Here is an 18,166-nt window from a genome sequence, read left to right as displayed (position 1 = left end):
CACAGACTGTATTCCTCATGAACATATATGCTAATGGGATCCAACAATGTATTAAAAGGATAATATACCGTGGCCAAGTGGGATTTATTCCAGGAATGCAAAGCTAGTTCCACATTCAAAACTCAATCACTGTAATTCACTGTATGACTAGATTTAAAAAGAAAGGAAATTGGGAAATCACAGAATGCCTGGGAAGGCTGGAGAGCAAGATCCAGAAAAAAAACAGGCAGGAGAAACAACAACAACAATAAAATCAACAACAAATGCAGGGCAGCAGAAATACAGCTGGAATCACACCCCAAACCCAGACTACCGAGCTGCCATTCTCAGCACTGATCACTGGACACGGGAGTGGGAACCACTGCTAATGGCATCCCTGGGATCTGGATGTTGCTGCTGCCAATGCCCCCATCAGAATGAATTCTCCACCATCTTTGCTTTTTTGGAATAGCTGATTCCAGCTTTGAAAACCCAGGAGGGAGGTTCTGATTGACCAAGCTGTCAGGAAGACTGGAAAAGGGAGGGCAACAGAAGGGGTTCTTAGTTGCCAACAATAGAATCCACTCCACCTACTTCATGCAGGTGGGACTTAGTAGAACAGATTAAATAGCTTATGGAATCATTCAGATTGCTGAAAATTAGGCTCTGGACCGAGCTTTCTGGAAAATACTTCTGTCTACACTGCAGAACAGGCCTGGTAAGGGAGTTTCTGCCACAACTGAGATGAGGAAGCTGCCACTCTTACCCTGATCCCAGAAAAGAGCTGCCTCTACTTCCCCAGAAGTACCAGCCAGAACTAACGCCGTAGTCCTAGAGAATTTCCTGAAGTAGCGAACTTCTGAATCTGACTGGTGTATTTGTCTGGTAGTATCCAGATCACACCCCCATCCAGGGAAAGGGAGGCTAGGACATGAAGGGGTTTTTGTTTTTATAAATTTATTTATTTATTTTTGGCTGCGTTGGGTCTTTGCTGCTGTGTGCGTGCTTTCTCTAGTTGTGGCGAGCGGGGGCTACTCTTCGTTGCGATGCATGGGCTCTAGGCGCACAGGCTTCAGTAGTTGTGGCACGTGGGCTCATTAGTTATGTCTTGCAGGCTCTAGAGCACAGGCTCAGTAGCTGTGGTGCACAGGCTTAGTTGCTTCGCGGCATGTGGGATCTTCCCGGACCAGGGCTCGAACCCGTGTCCCCTGCATTGGCAGGAGGATTTCTAACCACTGCCCCACCAGGGAAGTCCCATGAAGGGGGTTTATTTGTTTGATTTTACCAAAAATAAAATGCAAAGAGGGTTTGCAAGAGATTTGAGAGCCATGACTGGCGCTGGGCTTTTTGTCCATCAGCAGGAAGTGACTCTGCTTCCTACCTGGATGCATGCGGAGGGGAGCTCCTCAGGCTTAGAAAGGTGGTTCAGCCACTCAGTGTCCCAATGTGACAAATGCCACTAGAGAAAGGTACATTTATTAGTTCACAGATTGGAAACTGAGCTTCCCAGACATTTGGTAACTTGTGCAAGATCACAATTTGAAGAACAAACATTGGCCAAGCCCTTATAGACATCACCTCCTCTAATCCCTACAACTCTATGTGGTAGATAGTATCTCTCCCATTTTATATAAGAGAAAAATGAGGATTATAGAAATCCATTAAAGGCTAAAAATTCTGTGGTGTGACCCTGCCGTGTTCTGCCCTCCATCCCGCCACCTCATCCCACTGTACCAAGGTGTTTTATGACCACAGAACTCCCCAGGACTCTGGGTGTAGGTGTGTGTGTGTGTATCCTTAATATCTTGTCCTGCATCAAGTTCAGTGTTCACTGGATGCATTTGGGGGTCTCTGTCACTGAGTCTCACCTGTCTTCTTTCTTACTACAGGCTAACTCGGGTGTATTCCAGAGTGCTCCTGGGGTGCTCAGACCTCAGGGCCCCAGTAGCTCTGCTCATCTAGGAAGTAAAGGGCAACAGGAAGGGGAATGGAATAACCTGGGATCTGCAGCTATGTTGGTATGCAAATCATTTGTATGCAAATGATTCTAAGGAAATAGCGTTGGGGATCCCTGGGTCAATCATTTTTGTGTCCTGTGAATGATGCAAATTATTTTTGGTGCCTTTAACCCTCCCTGTTTCGTAGCTGGACTGAAACAGTTTAAAAAAAAAAAAAAAGACTTCATTTTTAGAGTAGTTTTAGGGACACAGCAAAACTGAGTGGAAGGTACAGAGAGTTCCCATACACCCACTGCTCTGACACATGCACAGCCTCCCCCATAATCAGCATCCCCCACCAGAGTGATACATTTGTTACAATTGATGAACCTGCACTGACACATCTTTAGCACTCAAAGTCCATAGTTTGTCTTAGGGTCGCTCTTGGTGTACATGCTGTGGGTTTCGACAAATGTCTAATGACCTGTATCCACCATTATAGCATCACACAGAGTAGTTTCACTGCTCTAAAAATCTGCGTTGCACCTATTCATCCCTTCCTCCCTCCTAACCCTTGGCAACCAATGATCTTCTTACAGTCTCCATACTTTTTTGCCTTTTCCAGAGTGTCATATAGTTGGAATCATACTATAAGTAGCCTTTTTAGATTGGCTTCTTTCACTTAGTAAGAAACATACATTTAAGTTTCCTCCGTGTCTTTTCATGGCTTGAGAGTTCATTTCTTTTTAGTCCTGAATAATATTGTATGGATGTACACAGTTTATTTATCCATTCACCTACAATGGACATCTTGGTTGCTTCCAAATTTGGGCAGTTATGAATAAAGCTGCTATAAACATCCATGTGCAGGTGTTTTTGTGTAAACATAGGTTTTCAACTCCTCTAGGAGTCTGCCAAACTGTCTTCCAAAGTGGCTGCACAATTCTGCATCCCCACCAGCGATGTATGAGAGTTCCTGTTGCTCCACATCCTCGTCAGTGTTTGATGCTGTCAGTATTCTGGATTTTGCCCATTCTAACAGGTGCGTAGTGGTATCTCGTTGTTTTGATTTGCATTTCCCTGATGACATTTGATGTGGAGGATCGAAACAGTTTTTAGCATATCTTTGGATAGGCTGGCCCATGCTAGACAGTGAATCAACAAGTCCACTCCTACAAATAGGCACAAGAAAACATTAGCACAGATGCAGTAGGGAACCTGTTCAAGAATGTCCATAGCAGCACTGTTCATAATAGCCCCAAACTAGAATCAACCCCAACACTCCTTGAAAGGACCATGGAAAAATAAATTGCTGGCAAAGACTCTTTCTTTTGACCAAACTTTAATGTTTCCTCTGCTCATCCAGGCCTGACCTTGGGCTTCCCTCTCTGTTCCCCTAGAATCCAATTTGAGCAGGAATCCTGCTAAGTCAGTTTAGCAAAACTCTCCCACCCTTCAGTGTCTGACCACCCTCTAACATCTGATCAAATCTCTCATCCCTCATGCTGGCCTGCCTTCAGCAAGGACCCTGATGAGTCAGTCTAGCAAGAACCCTCCTTACCCCTGTGTTTGCTCTTAGTAATTTTCCATCCCTTGACCCCCAACCTTGCTCCTTGGCTATAAATCCCCACTTGTCTTTGTTGTATTCAGAGTTGAACCTGATAGCTCTCCCCTGCACCTCCCCGCCCCGCCCCCATGGAAGAGTTTTCCTTACCATCTTTAACAAATGTCAGGAATAATTTTTTAACATTGTGTTTGTTCACCCAATAAGCTATTATAGCCATGAAAATGAATGAGCTACAGTTGCATGCATTAATATGGATGAATCTTGTTGACTCCAGAGAGCAAGTCCTAGAAAACTACATACAGTATAACATCTTTTAATAAAGTTCAAAAAACAAGTAAAACTAAATAAAATAATGTTTAAGCATATATATTATATATATATGTGTGTGTGTATATATATACACACATGCAAACACACACACACACATACACACACAGTTGACCCTTGGGTTTGAACCACACAAGTCTACTTACACACGGATGGTTTTCAATAAATATGTCCTACGGTTCTACACAATCTGTGGTTGGTTGAATCCCTGGATGTAGAACCTCAGATACAGAGGGTCAGAGGGCCAACTCTAAAGTTATACAAGGATCTTAAACTGCGTGGGGATTGGCACCCCTAATTCCTGGGGTTGTTCAAGGGTCAACTGTATAGATATTTGAAAAGAATAATCTAAGGAAATGATAAATCTTAACAATCAGGAGAGTGGTTTTATGTGATGGGGAGGCAAAAAGATGGGCTAGAAAAGGAGCACATGGGAGATGCAGGTGCCTTGGGTTGGATGGTCGACTCATAGGTATTTACTATATTATGAATAAATACGTAACTATATAAGGGCCATGCATAGGTTAATGATGACAGTGTGTCATGAACCAAGGACTATGATTAATCCAATTCTCAGCATTGATGTCAGAAGGAAGGGAGGGAGGGAGGGAGGGGGTAATGGAGATAGATTTTCTTCCTCCCAACCTTTGTCTTTCCTTCCTTCTGCCCTGCCTTCAATCATTTATTCCATGACCTTTTATTGGCTGTCTACTGCGTACCTGGCCCTAGGCTGGGTGCCAGGGGCACTGAGGTGAAACAGACACAGTCGTGCCCTTAAGAGAGCCGCTGTCTGCTGTGGGTGTCTGAGAGTTCCCAAAGGGTTTGCGAAGTGCTGTGACAGAGGTAAGACAACAAGCTGCTGTTGGGCTCCCTAACCCACCTGGGGCTGCTGGGGAAGGCTGTAGAGCTTAGAGAAATTAGTGAGTTGGAAATGGAGGTGGGAGTGCAAAAGCTGTAAAGAAAAAAAAGACAGCTCAGCCCTGGAAGTGCTCACATCTTGTGGGAGGGGAGGATGGCAAGAAAAGAGGCAGCAGCAACAGTGGAATTGGGGCCCTGAGAGAGGGCACAGGCCAGAGGGCACACACAGGAGGGGGTACACCGAGACTAGGCTTTCAGGAAGGCTTCCTGGAGGAGAGGGCATGCATACAGGCAGAGAATTGGAGTTACCTGGGCAAAGTCTGTGCCAGGGGGAAAGGTCAGTGTGTGTGAAGGCTGATGTCAGGGAGGAAGCTTGGTTCCCTGGAGTTGCTCAGAGGTGGCCTGGCCCAGAGCAAGGGTGCAGGAAAGTGAGACTAGCATGCAGGAGCCAGATTCAGCTAAGAAGTGGGAAAACCACCCTGTGGGCCATCCTCTGAAGGGGGCGGCAGGGGTGACTTTCACTTTGAGAAGCCAGCTCTAGCTGTGGAGCAGAAGTAAGGAGGTGCTGCAGCAGTTGGGGATAGAGATGGTGGTGAGTGAGCTGTAGAGAGGACCAGAGAGGAGGGCCCCTTATGGGCAACCCCACACTGTAGGCTGGGCTCAAATGGGGTTTCCTCTGAGGGAGGGCAGAAGATGTGCCGACGGCACACACCACCCTTCTCCTCCCTGGCATGCATCTCCTCGGAGCAAGCCTCAAGCGCCAGAATTTCTCAGTACTGATGGTTTTTCCTCACTTTCTATTAAACTACAGTTGATACTTTTGGAAGACTGAGAAGGAGACCAAGATTGCTGAAACCTGGTAAGTAGATTCTAAGCTGCTTGGGAGAAGAGGCAAGCAAATGGTGGGGTTCACAGCTTTGCATTACAAACAGAGGTTCTGGACCCCTGACTGTAGCAGCCCCCAGTGGACCTCCTGCTCTAGGCATGACTTCGCCTTAGCCCAAGAACTCCAAGAATGCTGCAGGTCTTCACCTACTGCTCAGAAGTAGGAGAAAAAGACTTACTGAGCAGCTACTATGTACGTAACGTGCTACGACACATAATCATACTCAGGAAATCCTTCTGTCCCCATTTTACAATGAGAAAGCTAAGACCCAAAGAGTCTGAATTGAAATTAAACCCAAAGGCTGCCTGGCCATACCCATGAAAGATTGTGTTTTCTTTGGAGTGACACTGGCTAGTTCTTTGAGGGTTTATTTTTTGAATCAACCTTGGACAGTTAAGAACATCTTGCATGAGTTATCTATTGCTGCACAAGAAATTACCCCCCAAATGAGCAGCTTAATACAATAAACATTTATTCTTTTACAGTTTCTGTGGTCAGGAATCTGGGCACAGTGTAGCTGAATGTCTCTGATTCAAGGTTTCTCATGAACTTGCAGTCAAGGTGTCAGACAAGGGCTGCAGTCTCATATGAAGGCTCAGCTGGGACTGGGGGCTGAGATCTGCTCCTAAGTTCGCTCACTTAGAAGTTGAAGTGAGTTGTTGGCAGGCCTCTGTCCCCACCACATGGGCCTCTCCACAAGGCTGCTTCAGCATATAGCAGCTTGCTTCTCCCAGAGAGCTAATTCAAAAGCAAGTGAGAGAGACAGAGAGAGAGACAGAGAGAGAGAATGCTCGAAGTAGAAGCCACAGTCTTTTTATAACCTAATCTTGGATGGGTCATCCATCATTTCCACATTATTCTCTTGGTGAGAAGCAAGTCCATGAGGCCAGCCCACACCTAAGAGGAGGGGTCACACAAGGGTGTGAAACCAAGAGGCAGAGACTGCTGGAGACATCTTAGAGGCTGCTTACCTCAATGTGAAGAGTTTTAATAGCCAGGTTATTCTGGCTTCTCCCAAAATGACAAATTGCTTCACCTGGTATCCAGGGGCTGGAGTATTTTAGGGCCTGCAGGGACACTTGGGGTGCTCTTGTGGCCACTCCTTTGGGCCTAAGGCATATTTGGAAGGGTCAGTACGGTGAACCTATCTGGAGCCCCCAAGGGAGAGGGAAGTTAGTTTCTCAAATTGTGGCTATTTCTCCTTCCGCATCTTGTCCTTGAAGCTGTTGTCATGTTTCCAGCAAAGAGGGCAAGTGATGGGCATCCCCCTCCCCAACCCCGTCGGCCAGATTAGGTTCAGGTGGAGAAACCACTGAAAGTCTTCTTTCAATTCCCCTTTGCTTCTGTATCTTTTTTCCCCAGATTTTCTTTTCTTGTCCCCAACCTGTGTCCATAGCCCCCTCAGTAACTTGCAGAGTAGGTGCTCCAAGAGTTTCCTGATGGGGGTTAGGAAGGCCTGCTGTGGAGACCCCCAAAATACAGTAAGTGTGAATGTACGTCAGAACTGCCACTCGGGTCAGTTCAAATCACATTCACTCAATGTCTGTTCTGTGCTGGGTACAGGGAATCCAGAGATGTATAAAATGTATTCTTGCCCTTTGAGGGGGTTCACAGCCTTAGGAGGGAGACAGACATACAAACAGGCAATGACAAAACAATAGGATAAGTGCAACAAATTCTTGATCAATACACCCTTTGGCCATCCCACCACGGCTACCCTGGTTTATGAGGCATCATCTTTTGCTCGGACTATTTCAGTAGCTTCCAAGCTGATTTCCTCCATCCACCCACTCTGCTACTGAGAGATCTTTATAGAATGCAAATCTGACAAAATATTACCCTGGTTAAAGGCCTCAACTAATCTTGGGGGAACGGTCAAACTCTTTGGATGGCTCCCAAGACCCTAGCCACTGTCCATCCCTCCAGCTACATCTTACCTTATTGTTTACATTCCAGTCATACCATAGGCTCTGTGCTGTGATAGGAACCTAGCCAGGTGACCATCCCGTCCCTCTCCCTCCAGGAGCTAATTCCAGATTGCCCTTCCCAGTCTGGGAAAGGAGCCCCAGAGCCGCCATCAAAACATTTCTCGCACTAGGTTGGATTGCCTTTACTTGCCTGTGTCCCAGATGAATGGGCGCTCTGCATCGAGGCTCTTTGGTACCTGGCACAGAGAGGGCTGGGGTCAGACCAAATGACTGTGGAATGAACTGAGGTCAACTCTGGGAACGGAGACGAAGGCACCCAGACCAGTAACTTTCAATATCCCCAAGGAAGCACTGATGCTACAAGCACTCGCTTGGCCTCCGCTCTGGCCACGCCCTCTTCCTTATCTCTGCGCCTGCTGGCAAAGAGGCTGCCCACCTTCAGCGCTGGTAGCAGGCAGAGTAGAGAGACCCACCTACTTGCGCCTCGGGTGGGCGGGGAAGGCTCCGTGAAGCAGGTGCGGTATGAAATTGGACTTTAGAAGATGAGTTGGATCCTGATCTTAAAAAATAAAGTGTGGACACGTGTCTGAGGAAGAGGTTATTAAACCACGACCTTTCCCCGGCTGCTATTTCCCACATGCATTGGGTAAAGACAGCAAAGCTGCCGAGTGACTGTGTGTGTGTCCCTTCCAGCTCAGGGGTACCCACCCCGGCGCTCCCGGAGCTCTTGAATGAATAGGGAGGGGCGCGCATGAATGAGTGCGTGAGTGAGGGAGTGCGCGGGCTAGCGGGCTGGTGAATGGCGACCGCGCCGACTCGGCACGGGGACGCGGGCGCGGGCTCCACTTCCCTCTCCCGCCAGCTGGTGGCCTCGGGAAGGTGGCGGCGCCGGCAGCGGCCCGAGCTGGGACGGGCCGGGACGCGGGATGGTGGGGGAAGGGGCGTTCCCGGCGGCCGCGCCTTCCGCGGCTATTGGATTAGTGGCCTTCAGGGATGAGCTCAGCCGGATCGGCTTTCAGCTGCAGCCTCCGGGCCGGCCGGGAAGGCGGGGAGCGGGCGGCGGCGGAGGAAGAGGGGGAGGCGGCGGCGGCTGCAGCATCCAGAGCTGGCCGCGGCGGCCGACGCGCCCCGCGCACAAAGGCGCCCAGCCCCTGGGGAGGGCGATGAGCGCACCGTAGCCCGGTCCCGGGCCCCAGCTCCAACCACCAATGCGTGCGCCCAGGGCGCGGGGGAAGTCGCAGGGCGCGCCAGGGGCCGGAGGCCGAGGCGCGGCCCGTGCGCCCTGAGCTCAGGACTCGCCGCCCTCCGGGTCTGGCGCGGAGCTTAGAAACCGCTGGAGCGCGGGCCTTGGCGCGCCCCCGGGATCCGCGCAGAAAGGCGCTTCCCCACTCCCACCCAGCCTCCTGCGCCCTCCCGCCGCGCCGGAGCGCCAACTTCCCAAGAAAGCTCCAACTCCAGGCCACCCTGCTGGGCAGAGGGGGCGCTGCTCCTGGGCACGGGCCGTGAGGACGCGCCCCTGGCCCCAGGGAGCCAGCCGGCATCTTCGGGGTCGCTCGGGCGCCCCTGAGTGGGCGGCAGCGGCTGCAGACGCCTCCCCCGGCAGTCCAGGACCTGCCAGCGCTGGCGATTCCTCCAGGGCAGGCGCTTGCCCTCTCTTTTATGGTGAGTATTCTCCATCTTCTGGTGAGGGGCGCGCGGGAGCCGAGATCTGGCCGCGCGGACCTCGTGCGGGCCGGCACTCGCCACAGCCGGCGCTCCTGGCGTGGGTCCCGTCCAGGTCCCCGGGAATTCCTCTCTGCGGGCTGTGGCAGTCCGACCTGGTTGGTTTGCGCGCAGCCTTGGGGCGTTGAGGGCTGGCCCCTGGTGCCATAGGTTCGAAGCCCGCTGCTTTTCTGCGTAATGGAGACAGCACATAAAACTACCCCCTCCCCCCAGTCACCCTGCCTGGGTTTGGGTCCATGATCTGTCATTCACTGGCTGGGTGACCTTGGGCAAGGCGCCAAACCTCGATTTCCTCATCCATAGGATGGGGATGATAATGGTACCCTTTTAATAGGGCTATTGGTAAGATCTGTGGGGTGGTCCTCGTAATGTACGTGGACCTGTGCCTGGCACATAGGAAATACTCGATCAAATGTTAGCCAGCATTATTATTAGCTGTGTGAGCCCAAGCGTGTTATCCAACTTTCCAGAGCTGCAGCAGCTCTCTCGTGTATGTATTGGGGACAGTAATTTCCAGGGGTCTGTTCCTCTGGGTTGGTGGGGGGCGGGGGCGGTTCGGAGCGGTGGGAATCAAGCGCCCGGCACGCAGTGGGCGCTGGTGAAGTGGTGGCTGTTATCGTTTACTCTTGACGCTGGATAGTGAGGCTTGTCGCCCGGTCCGGTCGCTGCTTGGGGCCAGTTCCAGGCCTCGCTTGGAGACAAACTTGGCGATGCTTAGGAAGGGAGGGGGTCGCGTGCTGCGTGAGTCACGGGCAGGGGGTGGGGGTGGGGTCTGGGAAGGAGGGAGGAGGCCAGAGCTTGGAGCGCGGTAAATGTGTCCGCCCGGGTAGCGCAAGACGCGCCACGGGCTCGGAGCCAGGAGGGGACGCGAGCCCAGGACCTCTCCCTGGCGGGAGAAGCGGGGGGGAGTGGCTGCTCCCGCCTCCCGGATGGCGGAGCGTGGGCTGTTGCGGACTGGAAAGGAGAGGAGGGCACTTCTGGGCCGCCAGCGCTAGGAGGTGGGGAGCTCTCGGCTCTGGAGTAAGGCTTGAGTTCGAATTCCGCCTCCATCACCAGCCCGCGGTGTGACCTTGGGCAAGTACTCTCATCTCTCCCAGCTCAGTTTCCTCGTCTGCCCCATCCTCCTCCTGGGGGAGTTTGGGGGGTGAAGGTAGGAGTTCTCTCCTCTCTAGGAATCTGAGCCTCCCTCCTCCATGCACCTTCTGTCCCCCTGCAATCGATGAGCATAAATCAGGAAGGCGTGCCTGAGCCTCAGAAAAACGCTATTAAAAGGAGAATCCAGGAGCTGCCCCTCCCCCCTTCCAGGAGGTCATCGCACCGAGGAAAGAAGCATCAGTGCACTACGTCTCTCCCCTCTCCCGTCTCTCCCTCTGTTTTCCCACCTTGGTGCCTCTATCCTCCAACAAAATCCTGCAGCCTCTGTCACTGAGGCTGATGGGGGAATCCCTCCTCTTCTCCCACACCTTCATTTTTCAAAAAGGGCTACTGATTAATGGAGTTTGTAGAAAGACGGTGTCAGTAACATGAAATGAACGTGCTTGACACAAGGGCATAATCCTCTTGAGATACATACCCTCTGATTGATTCCATTTTTTAAACTTCCTTTAAAAGTACTAATAAAAGGAATTTAAGCCACTTTTGGCAAACAGCAAACAAAATTCAACTTGCTGGCCATTCCACTCAAATATCTCTCCAGTCTGTATTTCTATTTTATTTCAGAGACTGATAAACTCAATTATATAAAAAGAAAATCTACAGGGACATCACCAGAAACAGTTAAAAGACATATGACAAACTGGGGAGAGAATCGTCACTCCTGTCACAAAGGGCTCATCTCTTTAATGTGTAAAAATGTTCTCAAGTCAAGAAGAAAAAGAGCAAAAACAGACAAAGACCATTAACAGTTCACATGCACAAAATAAAATTGAAATAACAAACATAAGACAAGCTGCTCTACCTCACTCAGTAAGAAAAATGTAAGTTAAAACTACAATAAGGTACAATTTTTCACATATCAGATTAGCAAATAATAATAATTTATCAGAAACATCTTTTAAAAATATAAAATAGATCAAATCCCTCCCAGTCTTAGAACGTCCTCGAGGTTGCCAGGGTGTAAAATCTAGGTGCCCCCAGGGCCCTCCGGGTCTGGTTACTGCTTCCTTCACCCCTTTCTCACTGTTTGCCTCTCTCATTACCCTCCACACCCTGGCCATTTTGGTTTTGCTCCAACACTCCAAGGACTTTTTCCCTTGGCTTTTTTAAGACTGGCTCCTTCTCCTCATTTAGACAGGCCTGTCCTTGGGAGGCTTCGCTTCTACCCCAGAAAGTGGCCAAGACCTGTGCCAGTGCAGAGTTCCCCATCCCTCTGGGAAAAGACCTAGTACCATTCACCATATGGGGGCTAATTGATTCTCCCCGAGTTGCCTGACCTGTTGTAACATAGCCAGGTTCTTGAAAGGCCCCTCCCTTCTCTATTGGGACAGGAATGAAGGGTCTCAGGCAGCCCAGCAGGTAGAACAGGCCACTCGGTGCAGAAGATCAGGGGGTGTGAAGGTACCTGGAGCAAAGCTACCAGAAGTCTCTGCCTGAGTCATTTAAAAAAATAAGTACATAAATACATGCACTTAACTTATGTGAACATAACCAAACATACTTGGCAAGAAAGATCAGCAACAAAAAAATTAAATAAAACAGCAACACATTTTATTTTGTTATTATTATTTTTTTTTGGCCGTGCCGCGCGGCATGCGGGATCTTAGTTCCCCAACCAGGGAACAAACCCATGCCCCCTGCAGTGGAAGTGCAGAGTCTTAACCACTGGACCATCAGGGAAGTCCCCATTTTAAATAAAATATTTTAAATAAAACGTGGTCCCTAAATAAGTCTCACTGGCTGTATCCGTTCCAAAGCTGGAGGGAAAACAGTTGTCTGTGCTGAACCCCTTGGGAAAGAGGATGGCAGACCCAAATTGGGTATCATGAACCTTCTTCAGAAGAACTTTCCAGGGCAGTGTTGATTGCATGTGATTTTTTGCTACACATATTGAGTTAACCCCCATTTAAAATGTTATGAAAGAAAAATGAAAGAAAAGTTACGAAAGAAAAATGTTTGTTGTTAAAAATGTAAACTATACAAGAGGTGTGGAGTGGAAGTTTCTTCTTCAGTCTGAGAAGTGCTTTCTAATGCAGACAGAGGTAGCAGGTGCCTGTACGGTGCTGGTAGGAGATAGAGGCTGGCTGGGTGCTGGCCTCGCCAGCAAGAAATGTAGCACGGGGTGCAGAAGACAGCTGTGGATGCAGGACGAGGCCGAAGGGGGATGGAGGGACGCCACAGAGGGTGCCCGGCCCCGCATGCGGGTGGGAGGAGAACGAATGACTGTCAGCCAGGCGAGGGAAGGTGGGAAGGCCCCCGGAGGCCAAGGTATGGGCAGGATGTGGTCTCTCAGGGTAGTCTGCTATGACTGGTCTGATGGGGGCCGTGCTGGGAGACTAGGCGTGCGAGAAGTAAGCAAGAACAGGTCTTAAGGACTCTTATATGCCAAGCTAAGGGGTGCGGCTTCTCCCTGGAGAAGCCACCTGGAGAGTTGAACAAAAGGTGTGTGTGTGCCTTGGTCAGATTTACCCTGTGGCAGCATGGAGGGTGGTTTGGGGGCCACAGACTGGAGTCAGGGAGCCCCACTGGGAGACCATTGTAGTAATCCAGGCAAGATCTGAATTGAGGGAGAGCTGAAAGCATTGAGGGAGACTGAGAGACAGGGGGATCCATGGCAGAAATGGGGACGAGAGAGGAACCTGGTTTGCCGGAGAGGGAAGAGGCTGCTTTCAGTCCTGGGCGTGTAGATTCTGAGGTGCCAGTGGCCCCCGAAACCCCACGTCTGATATCTAGAGTGGGTGGGCGTGTCCAAGGGGAAAGAGACCAGCTGGCTTTACAAGGTCGTTTGAAGGAGCCCCTCGTCTGGTGTGGCCAGAGGCCTTGGGATAGGTGGGTCTGGTGCTGAGGAGAGAAAGCGGGGCTGGAGGCTCAGTTTGCGAGGATCCACAGAGGGCTGGAAATGCCGGTCGTAAGAGAAGATGCATGCAGGGAGCGAGCAGCAGGCCCTGAAGGTGCGGCAGTGGGTGTGCCCCGTTTATGAGGCCAGCCAGCGGGACCTCAGAGCCCAGAGGTGGCAGGAGACTGCCCCGAGCGCTACACCTCCATGTGCTGGTGTGTGCAGAGGGGGAGGCCCAGAGCAGTTCCCAAGTACCCCACCTGGCTTTCAGTGCTGTGAAAAGTCACTTATGAGTGAGCCTGGAGCTCTGACTTCTCCAGAAACTAGTGGGGCTGAGTCCGCAGAGGCCTCTCACCTGTCAGCCGCATTCTGTGTGATGCGCAAGTCACACAGATTCCCACAGGTCACGCAGATTCCCGGGGCCAGAGTGGCTCTCTGCTCCCTGGGGCTTCCTCCCTCTCCTCTCTCTCTCTCTGGGTCTCCCTGTCTCCCCACTTCCTCTCCATCCCCTCTTCCTCTCCAACAATGCCCACCCCGCCCCCGCCCCCCGGTAATCTCAAAAATGCTCCCAGAGACAGCTGAAGCTTAACAGAGGGACCTTCAGAAATCCTAGCAGGTTCCTACTATGATCTCCTAGACCAAGCCTGAGTTTCCCTTTTCATTCAGGCATCCCGAGTTTTCAGACAACCAGTTATACTAAGTGGGCAAAGTTCGGCTCATGAGATAAATGATGGGCCAGACGTGAAGATCATTGTGTTTTCTTCATAGAAGTTGATCCAAGAGGGTCCCGTCATGCAGCACCCACCCTGGCCCCTTTCTCCTAGCTCTGCTCCAGCCTGAGCCATGCTGGGTCTCACAGAGGCCAGCTGTCCTGCAGAACTACCCACCTGTGCTTGGGGCACAGGGCACAGGGGCAGCTGGAGCGATGACCAGACCCGCCAGGAATGCACATGGAAATAGGGCCTCTGACCTTCCTGCCTTGGAGGTGTGTCTCTTTCAAATGACTTGGCAGAGCACGCTGGCTTGGTCACCGCCCGGCACACCTCCTCCATCCCATCCCCTGCGTTCCTTGCTGGCTGACAGCCTGAGCTTCCACCCTGGGGGCTCCTGGCTCAGTCACGCGTGGGAAGATTCCCATGGAAACCCCACAAGAAGGAGAGGCACGGGGAAGCCTCATTGATTCACACTCCAGGAAGATGGGCGTGAGATGGTTCCACCTGGAGCTGGACAGATGGCTCTCCTGGGAAGAAAGGTCCTGCCCAGCCTAGTGTCGTACGAGCTCCATGCATGTGTACAGAGAGAAAAGTTAATGGACGCCTGTGAATAAAAGCTTGGAGGTTCTTTAGCTCATTCACCATTGACAGGTTCATTCTGAATCAGCATCTTTTAGTAGAATAGCCTCTCTACTTAATATTTGCACTAAGAAAATCTTAGAAACATCCCAGCCGAACCAGGTCCAAGCGGGTACCGTTGGCACCATTGCACAGAGGTGAAAATTGAGGGCTGAAAATGTAAATGAGTTGCCCGAGCTCAGGGAGCTCTGCTCTCCCAGTCATGCCTCGGTGGAGGTTCTTTCTAAAGCGGCAGGTTGCTTTTATTTCTTTGCTCGTGCTTGTGCATCCACCACTTTCTCTGAGCCAGGGCCCTGCAGAGTCCTGGGGACTCCGGTGAGGAGACCCAGCCCCTGCTCTTGCATTGTCCCCCGTCTGGTGGCAGGGAGGCAGCTGAGGAGACATTAGGGCCCCTCGTGATAAGTCTGTGATGGAGACAGGTGCAGGGGCTCTGAGGGCACGGGATGGGGAGCTCCCCAGGGGCACTGATACCCGAGTAGAATGAATTCCCCAGGTGTGTGTATGTGGAGGGGTGTGCAAGGGAGGGGGAAGGGGTGAAGGCAGCAGAGGGTCAGGACACGCAGGTTAGTGGGGATGCCGTGAAGGGCTTCACAGAGGGAGATGGGCCAGGGAAGCATCAGGGAGCATTTGGGGAGGGTTAGGGCTAGGAGGTTGTACTTTATCCTGAAAGCTGTGGAGATCCTGTGAAGGATTTTAAGCAGGGAGCGTGATTAGATCAGCTTTGCGTTTTTACAAGTGGTGTCGTATATAGTTGAAACCAATATGCAGTGTATTATAGGAATTCAAGTGGTATCAAAGTGCACTGCTTTTTACAGTCCTTGTCATTATTCAGACCTGTCGCTGGGTCTGACCCCCTTTGGCGTGAGCTCTCCCAGAAGGGAAGTGATCGGGTCTTACACTTTTCTGTAGCCTCAGATCCCCAGGGAGGCACCGTTACTGCTGGTTAAATGAAGGAATGAAATCCGCCCCCAACCCCTACCCCAGCAAGTCCAAAGCCACAGGCCGCCTTGAGCGGAGGGCATTTCACCGAGTCATTATCAATCCTGCGGCAGTCCTGTCGCCTGGCAGACCCCGTGCCTGGCTGAGTCCAGCAGACAAGACTTCGAGAATGGGATTTTGGGTCCTGGGCCTCTGAAGACTGAGTGTCACACCTTGCAAACCGTTGAGGCTCCTTAAGAAGTGCCACATCCACGCTTCGTGTCTCCTCATTTCCCCTGTCAGGTTGCAATACCCACCAGCGTCCTGGGAAGGGCAATTGGCAATCTGAGTTTTTGTTTTCTTGCTCAGCCATCACTGAGGCCCTGGGGCGGATCCTTCCGGATAATGTCATTAAGCATCCCCATCCAAGCATGGCCTAAGAAATTAAGTTTGGTTTGAGGAAATGTGATGGAGGCATTGTTCAGTATGCTCTCTGCTTGCTGGGTTGAGAGACAATGTTATTCCTACCAGGAAGTTAGACTCTGTGGTATCTCCTCTGTGCCTGGCCCAGCGCCACGAGCTGTGGTGGAGACAAGAGGAGAAAGGTGACCAGTACCCGCTCCCTCTGTCTGGAGAGAGAGGGCAGGGGCTGAGCCTGACTTGGCCACGGCTGCGTGTCCCTAGCTCTCAGCCTCACAGAGCCTGGCACGTGACAGCCATCCACCAAGTGTTTGTTGAAAGAATAAATGAGGCTGGGAGTAGGAAGGGTGCACAGAAGTATATAACAAGGGGCAGACTGGATACAGCCCAGGGTCAGCGGCTCAGAGGCAGTGACTGTGTTAGTGGAGAACTGGGACCCGTGCTCTCATCTCCTGACTCCAGCCCCGGCCCTTTCCCTGCTGAATCCTCTAGAGAGAGCAGAACGTGAGAACTTACTGAAGCCCAGAATCTCCTCTTCACATCCATACATGTATTCTGCCCTGTCTTCCAAAGCACCATGCTTGTTTGTATTATATGTGCTAGGTGGGGTTGGGTGGGGGGTGGTGAAGAAGCCCAGGGGAGAGCTTCCTGTCCCCAGAGGAATGCCCCTCAAGGTAGAAAAATGCACATCAGTGGACCAGAAAGTCATGGCTGGCTCAGGGGTGACAAAAGTGTGAGGCAGGCACCTAGAGGCCCTGGGGGATCAGGGCGGGCTTCCTGGAGGAGGTGGGGCTCTCAGGCTGAATTGGGGAGGTGAGGAAGGAAGGACTGGGGGTCCCAACTGCCTGGACAAAGACATGAAGATTGACCTGTGACTCCGGTTTAGGGGTTGGGAATCTGCATTAGTAACTCCCTGTCTCCCAGCTCTGGCTTCTGATCCTGACCACTGCCTTTGACAGGTTCCATGGGGAGTAAAACCAAGTTGCTTAGCCTGTCTTTTATTCATTTGTTAGTTCAGTCACAGTTGCAGGAGACCGTAGGAGCTGGAACTTCTCTGGGGTGAGGACTGCAGAGGCAACGTCCCAGCTGGGTGCAGGCAGAGTAGATCTGGCTGGAAGCTGGGGACCCCATGAAAAAGTTATAGCCCCCTATTGTGAGCATTTACATTGATCTCCACCGTTTGGTTCTATGAACCACGCTGCCCTTTGCTTCTGTAGCTGAATCCTAGTGCACGCCCTGGTGTTTCTTTAGGATGCATTCAGGTGCTGAAATGGCAATGTCGGAGGACATACACAGTTTAAAGGAGCACTTAACATTTACTCGGTGCCTCCCAGGTGCCCTGTGCCATTTCAGACTTTACAGATATCTCCCCTGATCCTTGCAAAGACGGGCAAGCTTAGCACATAGTTAGAGCACTTTTCAGATGAGTCTCAGAGAGGGTAAGCCCTTGCCAGGGCCCAATGGACAGGAAGGGATTCAAACCCTGCCCTTCGTTATATTGTGCTGTCACTAATTTTTCTTAGTGGATGGCCATTAGTGGACATGAGCACTCCACTCTGGGTCCTGTCTTGGGGGGAGTAGCAAAGGGCTGCTGTGTGTCCACTCCACCATCGCCAGGGTGGGCAGCTTTTGAGGCCCCCGCCTGCCACTGATGGGGCAGAGGCCGGGAGGCCAGAAGGGAAAGCACCATGCCCTCCACGACCCAGCATGGTCTCCTCTGGGGCTGCTGCTTGGCCGCTGCTTTCAAATATGTTACAGTTGTCTTTCAACAGCTCCAAAGTTGGCATGGTGTGCCCAAGGATAAAGCAATTTCCCTAAGAAATGTCCCGTGTGGGCCACAGAACTGCTTGCAGTCGGCACCGTGAGAGGCCCTGTTCTGTTTTTTGATTAGATCTTGTTGTTTTGTTTTGAAGTCTATTAATTTATTGAGTAAAAAAATCATTGTCAGACATATTAAATTCAGTTTGGTTCAAATTTGGCTGATGTCCATTTGCAGCGGAGATGAATGGAGGAGAAGAGAAGACACAGTGATGCTGGTAAGGGGACACTGAAACAAAACCATCTTCTGTTAATTATAAAAGCGGGCATCACACGGCCAGCGTGAGTCAGTTAGCTAACGAGCAGGGATAAAACCAGAGTAAGCGAGAACTTTCAAGGAAAGAGAGGCCAGAGCTTTCAGAGGACAAGATGCAGCAGGGGCTCGCTGGAGAGCAGTGTTGGGTGCAGAGCTGCCGGCTCACTTGGGGAACACGGTGATCACATCGTAGCCCTCGGGTGGAGT

General features: G+C 51.2%; 1 protein-coding gene across 2 annotated transcripts in view; it reads left to right on the top strand.

Annotated features, from left to right (window-relative positions):
• The first annotated feature begins 5,453 nt into the window (after positions 1 to 5,453).
• Positions 5,454 to 18,166, top strand: part of SPSB4 (splA/ryanodine receptor domain and SOCS box containing 4) — an 85,961-nt gene continuing 73,248 nt past the window's right edge. The window contains exon 1 of one of the 2 annotated variants that reach the window (XM_059921897.1): positions 5,454 to 5,527. The gene's annotated coding sequence lies outside the window, so the exon portion shown is untranslated. Of the gene's footprint in view, positions 5,528 to 8,552; positions 9,145 to 18,166 lie in introns of those variants that run through there. The other variant, XM_059921896.1, reaches the window with a different exon arrangement.

This window comes from Balaenoptera ricei, chromosome 4 (genome assembly GCF_028023285.1).
Source record: "Balaenoptera ricei isolate mBalRic1 chromosome 4, mBalRic1.hap2, whole genome shotgun sequence".
Classification (NCBI taxonomy): domain Eukaryota; kingdom Metazoa; phylum Chordata; class Mammalia; order Artiodactyla; family Balaenopteridae; genus Balaenoptera; species Balaenoptera ricei.
Note: the sequence above shows the minus strand (reverse complement) of the source record. Positions and strands in the feature narration are given on the sequence as shown.